Source organism: Dromiciops gliroides, chromosome 3, assembly GCF_019393635.1.
Source record: "Dromiciops gliroides isolate mDroGli1 chromosome 3, mDroGli1.pri, whole genome shotgun sequence".
NCBI classification, from domain to species: Eukaryota; Metazoa; Chordata; class Mammalia; order Microbiotheria; family Microbiotheriidae; genus Dromiciops; species Dromiciops gliroides.
Window position 1 is genome coordinate 394,026,686 of NC_057863.1, and position 12,217 is coordinate 394,038,902.

At 35.6% G+C, this 12,217-nt stretch overlaps 1 pseudogene; it reads right to left on the reverse strand.

Moving 5' to 3' along the window:
* Nucleotides 1–10,091: 10,091 nt before the first annotated feature.
* Nucleotides 10,092–11,114, reverse strand: LOC122747666 (annotated as a pseudogene).
* Nucleotides 11,115–12,217: the final 1,103 nt, after the last annotated feature.

Sequence of the window (12,217 nt, forward strand, 5' to 3'; positions counted from 1 at the left end):
TTATCAAGAATGTTCTTCAATTGGAACAGTGTAGAACACGAATGGGTAATTGGGTAATAAGTAATTGAAAGTTGGGTGTTGTAAGAATGAGGCTTTATTCCTTCAGTGAGTTCAAATCCCCTGATCTAGAAAAAAAATAATTTCAAGATTATAGAATAACTTGTGGATATAACTATAGAATTGCTATCAGTGTTCTTTAAGATATCACATAAATGGAAGAGATACTGCCTGTTAGGTTATAGGTAGACATCACATCCCCCATTTTCTCAATAGAAAAGTTCAGTTCATCAAACTGTACCAGGTAAGAGGTATACTTATCCCTAGAAAAATGCTAGAATAGTAGAAAAGATAATAATTAACAGAACCTACAAAAATTTCATTAAGAATATTACTGTCAGGGCAGCTAGGTGGCACAGTGGATAGAGCACTGGCCCTGGATTCAGGAGGAACTGAGTTCAAATCCAACCTCAGACACTTAACAATTACTAGCTGTGTGACCCTAGGCGAGTCACTTAATCCCAATTGCCTCACCAAAAAAAAATTAATAATATTACTCTCCACACAATGCTAATTTCCACTTTTGGTAAGATTAATAAACGCAAATTACCAATATCAAATATTTTAATCTCAGCAAATATTGTTTTTTTATATAGCCTAAAATATATTTGTGGTAAAATGGAAAAATATGAGTTGGATAATAATACAACTAGGGTATCTTCTAATTGAGTAAATTGCTAAACATATAGAGTGCTGAACCATAGATTATAGAGTGTATGAAAATTGTCCTAATTAACTCAATAGAATAAAACAATGGGCTGAATGCAATAAGCTGAAATGTAATAGGGTAAATGTAAGGTGCTATACCTGGGTAAAACAACAAAAACAATAATAAGTGTATATATACAAAATGGTAGAAACATGAGTCAATAATAAGTGCATAGAAAGGCACTTAGACAATTAATTTTTAATTTCCTCATCATCTTAGTTGCCACCTTCTAAGTAGCTGCAGTGCTTCCATTTTTCATTGCCTCTACCGGAAAATGTTAGACCCACAATGGAACACAGTATCATGGCCTGAACAAGAAAAAAAACAGTCGAATAGTCAGCTCTCTTATTTTGTACATTATTCTTCTATTTCTGTAAGGGTCAGATTGCTCCCCCCTCCTCAGTCACTATTGTGATCATATTGGTCTTGTGTTGAATTAAATTTCTACCCATTCCAGTTCATCCTCTATACAACTCCCACAGGGTGGATCTTGTCATTGTACTTAAAAACGTCTAGGGGACAGCTAGGTGTCACAGTGGATAAAGCACCAGCCCTGGATTCAAGAGGACCTGAATTCAAATCCTACCTCAAACACTTGATATTTACTAGCTGTGTGACCCTGGGCAAGTCACTTAACCCTCATTCCCCCCCCCCAATCTAATAGCTCCCTATTGCCTCTAAGATAAAGTATAAACTCCTCTGTTTGAGTTTTAAATTTCTTCACAGCCTGCCACATAATGATTTATAAATGTTTGTAGATTGATTGATAAGAATAGAATGGCACATGCCTAAAGTGTACTATTTTCTCATTTCTACCTCTAAGAGTCTTTATCTTCCTTCAAGATTCAACTCAGGAAGCATCTCCTATTGACAACTTTCTCTGACCCTCTTACCTGCTAGTGATCTCTCCCTCCTCAAATTATCTTACATTTCCTTAATGGGTAAATGTCTTTACCCCTTCCCAGTTGAATGTAAGCTCCTTGAAGTCAGGACCTACTTTATATGTTTAGAATTTAACACACCATAGTGCTTTTCACAATTTCTGACATTTAGTGTTTACTAAGGCTTACTGAATTAAATTTAAATATGAAGAAGAATCATATTTAGTTCCTGGATGTTTCTAATTATTAGAAAGATCTTCTTTATATTGAACTAGAATCTTCATATAAATGTCCACTAAATGGATTTAGTTCTATTCTCTGGAGCAACATATACTATAGAATCTGCATATAGATGATAATGCTTCTCAAAGTCAAGCCAACAGGGACAAGGTATATTCAAGAACTCACATATAATCTGAGGGCAAGGAATTCCTACCTTATTTAATATGTTTGTTTAAAAATAAAGTACAAATAAATAAAGGGGGAAAACAGCTTCAGTCCCTCAAGCATGCCATTATTTGTTGAAGAAATAAAGAACTAGCAAATTTTGCTAAAAATGTTAATGCTTCACCTTAGGCATTCATCCCAATTAACAATTAATGAAGAAGAAAATCAGTTAATGATGCTACTTTTATGCCCAATAAGACTTTGCATTGCATAAGAATAATAACTCATAAAAATATCCTGTAAAACATTATCCAAAAATCTCAAATGTCTTCATGATCAGGATTTAATTAGACACTTCAATGAAAACATATAAAGTATATTAAAATCAGTCACAGGAACTAATCTAAATAGAATATTTTGGCACTTAGTAGTTAATAACCACACTTTTACCTATGCTGAATAAGTCCTTAATGATCACCTCTATAACAAAAATTTTAAATCTTGCCAGTAAAGTATGTCACACATCCAATCAGCCAGTGTCAACAACCATACTGTGATAAATACTAGAAATACAAATACACGCAAAAAAAAACCCCAAAACAGTCCATGGCCTCAAGGAGCCTACATTCTAATTTAGGGAAGAATATACACAATAGGATGCTGCAAGTTACAAGGAAGAAAAAAAAAAGAAAAAAAGGCAGAGGAAGCATGGAGGAGAAATGAAGAAGCTGGGAGGAATCATTCATCAGAAGTAGATTAATTCCAAGTTGTTCTTGCCAAAGTGGAAGTGTTTTTCTAATATGAAGATTTTTTCTGCATCTTGCTGGTGGTGTCTGGAATATAGTCTGGTGAGAAATGAAGGTGGAAGAATCACTTTCTACTACTTAACTTGAGTTCCATGTTTTGAGGACACTGCTATGAATAAATATTTAACCAAATAATTTTGTTTGCTTTTCCTGCTATTCATATGCTTCAGCATAAAGTTAGCCAAGTAGAGCCCAAACTCTGGTAAGTAATGACAGATTCAAAAGATTAAGAAATAGTCCTTGCATCATGCTCTGACCACTCTCTCATAATCTGCCTATCCACGTGTCAAGAAGCAAATTAGCAGTAGGTTATCACTAATTATGTTATTTGGATGTAATGACCCATCATACAGAGAAGAAAAAAAAGCTAGTCAGAATTGTTGGGCTGCTTTCCAGTAATAGTAACAGAGTTACAGAAAGACAGGAAAGATTTACACAGCTTTTAAACCATATAAATTTATTTATCCCATATTTACTCACAACATGACCTCATTATTTAATTGGTATTAACCTACTAGAAAAGATGAAAAATCAACAGTATCTATAGTTTCACCATGAAAAAAACTAAAACATATAAAAAAAAGATTCTCCTTAGAGAATTTTTTTAATTAATAGGCAAAATGTCTTTCAACATGTATCTAAGTGGGGGAATGGGATATCATTATTTTGTGGGACATTTGCTAAGAAGGAAGCATAGACTAGTGTCAAAACAAAAACAAAACAAAACAAAACCCAGGACTCATTCTCAGGAAAGACTTTGTTTTGAAACATACCTTTGAGGTTAACCAGTCCCATGATAACTAAGAAATCATTTAATTTCTAGGAATTAAGTTTCCCTAGAAAATTAAGATATTTATATCCATTTTAATATGTAGATAAATAATACCTATTATTCACACCTCACAGTTTACAGTAAATGAAATAGATAGTGACAAACTGCTACTGCAAGATTTGTTTGGTTTGCTCACTATAAAACTGTGTTCAGTTGCACAATTTTAAATTTACTAGAGAGGCAGTAAGTAGAGATGAACATGCAGCAGATAAACATTTTGGTGTTTTGACAAAAACAGTCAAAGAAGGCATAAATACTTATCAATGATGGACAAAGCAGACAGACTTCAGAAAAACATGGAAAGATTTAAGTGAACTGATGGTGAATGAAGTGAGCAGAACCAGGAGAACATTGTACACAGTAACAGCAATATTGCATAATGATCAGCTGTGATAGACTTGGCTCTTCTCAGCAATACAACAAGACAATTCCAAAGGACTCATGATAGAAAATTTTCTCCACATTCAGAAAAAGAACTGTGGGATCTGAATGAAGATTGAATCATACTATTTTTCCTTTTTTTTTCTTTTTTGAGGTTTTGCCCTTTTGTTCTGATTCTTCTTTCACAACATGACTAATATGGAATTAGGTTTAATGTGATTGTACATATATAACCTGTATCAGATTCCTTGACATCTTGGAGTAGGGGGAGGAAAGGGAAGGAGGGAAAAAAATTTCAAACCCAAAATCTTATAAAAATGATTATATATCATAACATGCAAAGTACTTTCAAATCAAAGTGTCTTCTAAATGCCAGTTATTTTCTCATTATATTGAGGTTATGAGCCCATATAAATTCCAATGGATGAAAAGTAGAGAAATTCTATGAAAAACTGACCAAATACTCTAAAATAAATCAACATAAGCCTTGACATTTTGTTACTTTGATGCAGACATAGACATAGGATAAGGCAGAGAAGAATGTTGGAAATACACTGTGATTTAGATACGAAAGATGCTAATGGCTTATATATTACTCAGAAGTCTACTGGTTCTTGTGTTGCTTTATTTATTTCCCTTTTTTTTCTTCTGCCTCTCTCAATTGATATTTAAAATCATTTTTGAGCTCTTCCAAGAAGGCTTTTTGGTCTTAAGGCCAATTCATCTTCCCCCTTACGGCTTCACATGTAGGCAATTTGAGAGTATTGTCCTCATCTGAGTTTCTGTTTTGCTCTTCCCTTTCAACACAGAAGCTCTCAATGGTAAGAGCTCTTTTTTTTTCTTATTCATACTGCAGCTTATTTTTTTTTTAAGTTGAGGTCTGCTCTTGGGGCACAAGGGTCACTGTTTCAAGCTTCTTGTGCTGGGGGATATGGGCTGTGTCACTGGCTTTCTACTCTGAGGCTTCTATGGCTTGTGGATTTCTCACTGCCCTGGGCTTGCTCCTGGCATGCTGGGATGGCCAGGCCTAGTCATGCCTGTCCTGTGGGTGGCCCTCCAGCTGGCAGCCTGCCTCTCAGCTGGTGCTAGTGGATCTCACAATCAAGGGGCCTCAGTTGTTCTCCTGTGGCCAAGAGATTCCTGCTTACTTGCCTATGTCCTCTCTGTGCTGTGCTGTTCTGAGCTGTACTGTGCTTCCCTTTTGCCCCAGTGAAACCTGAAGTCTTCTAAATTATCTCAAGTTGGAAGATTGTGTCTCTGTCTTTTTGTAGGTTCTGTAGTTTCAGAATCTGTTTAGAGGCTTGATTTGATGTTGTTTCTGAGGGAAACTTGGGAGAGCTCAGGCAAACTTCTGGCTTCTCTCTGCCATCTTGGCTCTGCCCTCCAGTCTATTGGTTCTATAAAATAAATATTTTCCTCAAGTATAGAGTCAAGATGTCCTGAATTTTGGGTCTTAGGAGGGAACAGCCCAATTCCCCTTCAAACAACTTGAGAATACACCACAAATTCTGAAGAGGCAGAAGCAACAAAAGATATGGATGAGACATTTTTTCAGCCCCTAATTTAGGAAATTGCCAGAGAAAGTCTGTCATAACCCATTGTTTGGTCATCCTGAAGCACAGTGTAGACCATGGATTCAGGATTGTGGTGAATAAAACTATATGTGGTCACCTTGTTTCTGTCCCAAGTTTGGGGAAAATTAGCTGGGGTTTCTAATATATTGTTACTTATAAATTAGAAGCTTTAGCACCAGTTTGGGGACATTAAGCATTTATTAAAGCATATTAGGTACTAGTAAAGATAAAGCACATTGCCCTCCAAGTTAGGAAAGCCTTGCTAGGATCTAGGGAACAGGAGAGTAAAAGGCGCCTTCACCTATGAGTCTTAGGCCAAAAAAAAAAAATGAAGTCTTTCTCCCTGTGTGACTGGAAGCTTCCTGCAGATCCTAACAAAAGGCAGGCCTTACACACTGCTTCAAGCTAATTGGCTAGCATCACCCAAATCCATTGGTTCACTGGGCTTGAGGGAAGTCCATGAGAAGAACGTGCCCACGGTCAGAGTTCAGAGAACACCCCCCCACCCCCACCCCTGGCCAAGGGCCAGGCTCTCAGGTAGGTATGTTTTCTGCCAAGTCAACTTTAAGTGAGTTAATCAGCAAAGTCAATCCAATGAATCCCAATATTATCCTCTGGAGCATGCCTCTGGGCTTCCCAAAACCCATTATTTTCTCACAGGAAGAGGGTTGGTTTAGGTCCCTCCACAAAATAGAGGCCCATGGAAGAAGGCAGTAGGCCTTACAGAGAGATACTCAAGGTGGAGAAAACCAGGAGAATAGTAGGATGGTTAGATATTTCACTGTAAGCAGGTCTTTGGGAAGTTCTATGATGAGACAGAAGTAGAGGGCATAGTTTTATATTCAAGAAGAAGAGAGAAAGAGGGAGAAACAGAGAAACAGAGATAGAGATAGAGACAAAGACGGATAGAAACAGTGACAAAAGAGACAGTGATATCCAGAGACAGAGAGAGTGACAGATATAGAAGTGGAAAGAATGTATTCAATATATTGGAAATACACTGTGGAGGAAGGAGAGGAGGGAGGGAAAAAAGGAAAGTAAGAAAGGAAGGAGAGAAATGGAAAAGGAAAGGCAATAAGTATTTGAATAGCATGTAGTATATTCCAGGTATTGTGCTAAGTACTTTATATATATATCTATATCTATATCTATATCTATATATATCTCATGTCATTTGATCCTTGCAACAACCTTGCTACTATGAGGATTATTATTATATATATATTATTACTATATACTATTATTATTCCTATTTCAAATTTCAAGAAACTGGGACAAACATGTAAAGTGACTTCTCTAAGGTCACAGCTGGTAAGTATATGAACCTAGATCTGAACTCAGGTCTTCTTGACTCCAGGCCCAACAGGGTATCCACTGTATCACCAGCTCCCTGGAAGGATAAAGCATTTCTTCAGCATGTACAATGTGTCAAACTAGGGGAGACAACATACATAGGGGAGAGGTGGCCAGAGAGGTACACTTTGGTCCAAGACATTACAAGAATAGTAAATGGGGTCATGGAGGAGAAAATTTACAAATCTCTTCAAATAACACTAGAAGTGTTAATTTCTTCACCATTCCTGGTTCTAGAATTAGAGAGAAGGAGGTGAAAAAGGCTATCATGGATCAGGAAGGGAGAACCCAAATGGATAATTTCCTCCATACAAAAATACCTGATATGGGTAGCAAAATGGTTGGCAAGGAGTCTGTGGAGAAAGTGGCAAGAGAGGTAAGAGTGAAGTGAAGACTGACAGAATTTATGAAAGAGTGGTCTGAGCAATTTTGTTATGAATATGGATAATAGATAATGGGTTGGCTCTAGAGTTTAAAAGATGATGACGTTACTACTTATTTGTTGCCATTAAGAAATTGCAAAACAATTTTAATGACTACAGGGTTTTCCTTGAAACAAAGACCTCCTTTTTTAATACCCAATGTTCTTGTGATTTTGATGGCAATGATTCTTACAATAGTAGCCCCTGAGGAAATTCATTTAGGGAACACTAAAGGAAAGTGGAGCTGTACATCATAGATATGAGCTGTCTATAATATATAACAGAGTGTGAATTCTAAAGGAAAAGTGGTTTTAATGATGTTACCAAGTATATATGAATTCAAAAAAGATAATGAGGATATAAGAGCACATCTTAACTGGTCAATACCCCACATGATCCACTGATAAGCTAAGGACCTCTAGGAAGGGCAGAAGATTCATGACTATACAAACTTTGGTACCTTTTTAGAAAGACTAAGATGAGCATCATACGGTGTGAAACAGTTTTAAGCTGAGTCACTGAAAGCATACATTAGTGACATCACAGATCCATTTGAGTAAGTATTCATTCATTTGAAACATGGAGCAATGCAACTTGCCATCACATAGAATTTGATACAAATAACAATCAAATACTGGTTAGTTCTTGGATGTAGTGGGAAGGTTTCATTGTCATTTGATCTCACTTCTATCTCATTTTTCAGGATGGGATTGCACAATGTAGTTTTGGTGATATCTGGCATACTTTGACATCTTAGTTATAGATACTGCTTTTTAAAGTAATTGCGATTAAGACATTCTTGAAAAAATAAATCCGTAAGGCTGTCACAAAAATATAGCTTTAGTATACAGTTTGAAGTCTCTGGAACCAACACAAATAATAGTTAGAAATGACAGTACAAAGCAATAGAATGTTCAGCACCCAAGAGAAATTCAGGGTCTATAGCTGCGAATAATGTATAAGTGAATTAAATCTCAAAAAGTAAATTTCTAATTCATAAAAATATAATTTTCCGAGATGATTCATGTTGAGGACAACTGGAATACAAAGGACTATTGTAGAAAATTAACTAAACTTTTCAATCCACAAATAAGATCAGGAATTGATCATTATCATTGTTTTAAATTTATTTGGGGATGCTTCACTTCCAGCTGCATATAACTTCTAGAATCGCTTCAGGAGTGACTCACAGTACCTTTTGGATAGATGAGTTATATATTCTAGCACTTGAGGCAGTTGGGTGTGCATCAAAATATTGAATATTGACAAAACTTCACAGAACCACAGAATATTAGATTTGAAAGGGACCTTAGAATTCTTCTAGTTTAAATATGAGAAAACCGGTGAATAGACTTGTTGAAGATCCTACAGGCATTTAGCTACATAGACTCTAATTAAACACAGGTTTTGTTTTTTTTTTTTACCTTAAGACCTATATGTTTAAACTTATTAAAAGGGTTATGGAAGATAGGGGGATTATCTAATATCATGTCCTATTTAAAAATATTTAATATGTATTACAATAAATTTTCTCTCCTCACTTTTCCCCCTTCTTTCCAGTCTCCATGGCTTTGTTCATAATAATTCTTCAATTTGAAATGCCATCCCTTCTCTCCTGTTTTTACCCCACTCGTGATTTAAGATCAGCTTATGTCCAACTTACTCCATAAATATTCCTTTGGTTATTTGAGCCTTAGAAGCATTCCCATTCTTCTAAATTTTCATAGTAATAACACAAAGAGATCCAACAAATTATTGAAGTATATGTTAAAATATTCACAGTATTTATAATTGGAAAAATTCTCAAATATATTTGTATATGTACTTCCCTGAATAATAAAATCCTTCTGTCAGAGAGAAAAGTAAAAGCAAGTATAATAAAGATAGCACTGCTCTTTGCTTATAATGGATTAAGAAAAAGCTTTAAAATTAATGGACACTATCACAATTTAATTTCAACAGGAATTGCAGAATTGTTAATTGCTGGTTAACTAGTCAGAATAGTTTGTTATTAATGGGGAGATTTTTCTATATTCCATGAAAATCATCAGAAAACTTGGATGAATTCTATATCATAAAGAAAAGCTAAAATTTCCCTCAAATAAGTAAGCACATGATTCTGCTTTTTCTGCCAAGTAGAATGATAGTTAGACTGAAAAAAAGAAATGGATTGGAAAATAAAATTCTATTCAGAATAAAAAAAATAAATGGAACAAAAATAATTGATATTTTGTTCATATCCAATATAAGTTGGGAGATACTAAGAAAGCAACTAGTTTATCTTGATGAGTGAGGAAGCACGGTATTGTAGAAAGAGCACTAGATTTGGAGTCAGATTATGTGGGTTCAAATTCTGGTAATTAACATAACCTGGATTATGTGGGTCACTTGAGGCTACAGTTTTCTCATCTATAAAATGAGGGGTCTGGAGAAGAATTATCCATTCCATATCATGGAGTTAGGGGCACAGCATCACCATGATATGGAAAATATTTGTAAAATTATTTAGCCCTCCCTTTATATCAGAGAAGAAATCTGAATTTTTCTCTTTTCTTTTCTTTTTTGCACTGAATGTGGTGACTTTATTGATGTTACCCAATATGGACTCTAGGATTCTCCCCACTACTACAGTGCTACTTTGGGGCAAGGATGTAAATGGGGCATGGGATCCCCAGTGTAGGAACATAAGTTAAGGATGTGGACTCCCCAGTGGTGGAATGCTTTGGGGGGGGGGCTGGGATGAAAATCCATGGTTTTCCACTTTTTTTCCTTGGACTAAACATTTGCTATACCCACATTCATTGTCATACCAAGAAATGAGGTTGACAAAATCGTTATGGAGGCTGGTAGAAGAGTGGGTGTTGCTGTTATAGTCACAGGATACAACCTGGTCCTCTGTGTAGCCCAAGATGCTCTTCAAGGATTCCTCTGATGCTTGATTCACCACTTTCTTGATATCATTATATTTAACAGGTTTCTTCATCTGACAGGTCAAATCCACAATACATACTTTAGGAGTTAGAACATGGAAGGCCATGCCTGTAAACTTCCCATTCATCTCAGGTATGACTTTGCTTATAGCCTTAGCAGCACCAGTGGAAGTGGGGATAATATTTTGGGAAGTGCCATGCCCATCATGCCACAATTTACCAGAGAGGCCATATACTATCTTCTGTGTAATGTTAATGGCATGGATTGTAGTCATTAATTCTTCTGCAATGCCAAAGTTGTCATGAATGACTTTGGCCAAGGGGCCAAGCAGTTGATAGTTCAGGAGGCATTACTGACAATTTTAAGGAAAATATCTTATTTATGATTGTTCAATTTCATCATGAACATTGGGGCATGAACAAGGGGAAGAGTTAATTACCCACTTGGCTCCATCCTTCAAGTGAGCCCCAACCTTTTCCATGGTGTTAAAAGATACCAGTGGAAACATATTTGGTTCCAGCATCTCCCCCTTTAATATTGGTGGATCACACTCCTAGAAGATGGTAATGGCTTTTCCATTGATCACCAGCTTTTTGTTCTTAGCTTTGACAGTCCTCTTGAACTTGCCATGGGTGGAATCGCTTTGAAAGGTATAAACCATGTAGTTGAGGTCAATGAAGGGGGCATTGATGGTCACAATGTGTACTCTGCTTATGTTTAATGCTGTCCTGGTCACTGAGCACCCAAGATGACCAAATCTATTGACTCCAGTCTTCAACATCTTGTTTCCAAGATATAACTGAAGCAGTAGATTGTGCTTGGAAGAAGATCTGAAAGCCTCTTTTTTGTTTGTTTGTTTGTTTTATTTGGTGTTTACAGTATTAAAAGATAAAACATGTTCATATTATGCAAAACTACACATATATTTTATGCATTTCTGAGTGTCTCGACTTGTTCTGTATCATCTTTTGGTGTTTGCATGTCATCTACAGCTTCCACAATTCACAAAAAACTACCTCTTAATTCCTTATGCCAACCCTCAAAATAACAAAAACGTTGAGATGGGGAAAGGATAACTGTTATATGGCATCAAAATTTTCTTTCACCTCTAAATCTATCCTTTATGCTTTATAAACTGGCCAGAAATTGGCCCACATCCTATGGTTCTGAAAGTACATGTGAATATGATTATTAAACTACCTCAGTGGTCTTTGAAAGATTATGGAAGATGGAATAGACAAGGTGGAGGAAAGACATGTATTGTTCTCGGTTTTTAAAGGGATTATAATGAAATTGTGAACCCATACACTAGTGAGTTTCAGTTTAGTTATTAGAAAAAAAAGTGTTAAGCATATATAAAATGAATAATTAGCAAACATTTATAGAAGGAAGTGGTTATAACAATAAAGCAGCTTAGTTTCATTCAGAACAAGTTGTGCCAGAATAATGATTTTTTTTTTTGTATATGATTCTTAAGCTGAGAATTTAAAGGAATGCTTTGGAAAAACTTACCTAGATTTTTGCAAAATATTTGACAAATTCATCTGGCCAATTTTTGTAGGTATTATATACCAGATAATAATACAGTTATGGAAATTCTAAACTGTTTGAATATCAGTGCCTGAAGATTATTTTTAGTGGATTTATAAAACTTACAAGGAGGTCTCTAATGGAGTATCCCAGGAATGTGTCTGTCCCAATTTAACATTATTATTAATCATTTGAATGATCACATAGCTGCTATGCTTATCAATTTACATATGATATAAAAATTGGGGGGAGGGGCTTGGAATGCCTAACAAATATAATAGAGTCATTATTCAAAAAGATATTGATGAGTAGAACACTGGCTATATGATTGAATTTAATAAAATGAAATTTAAC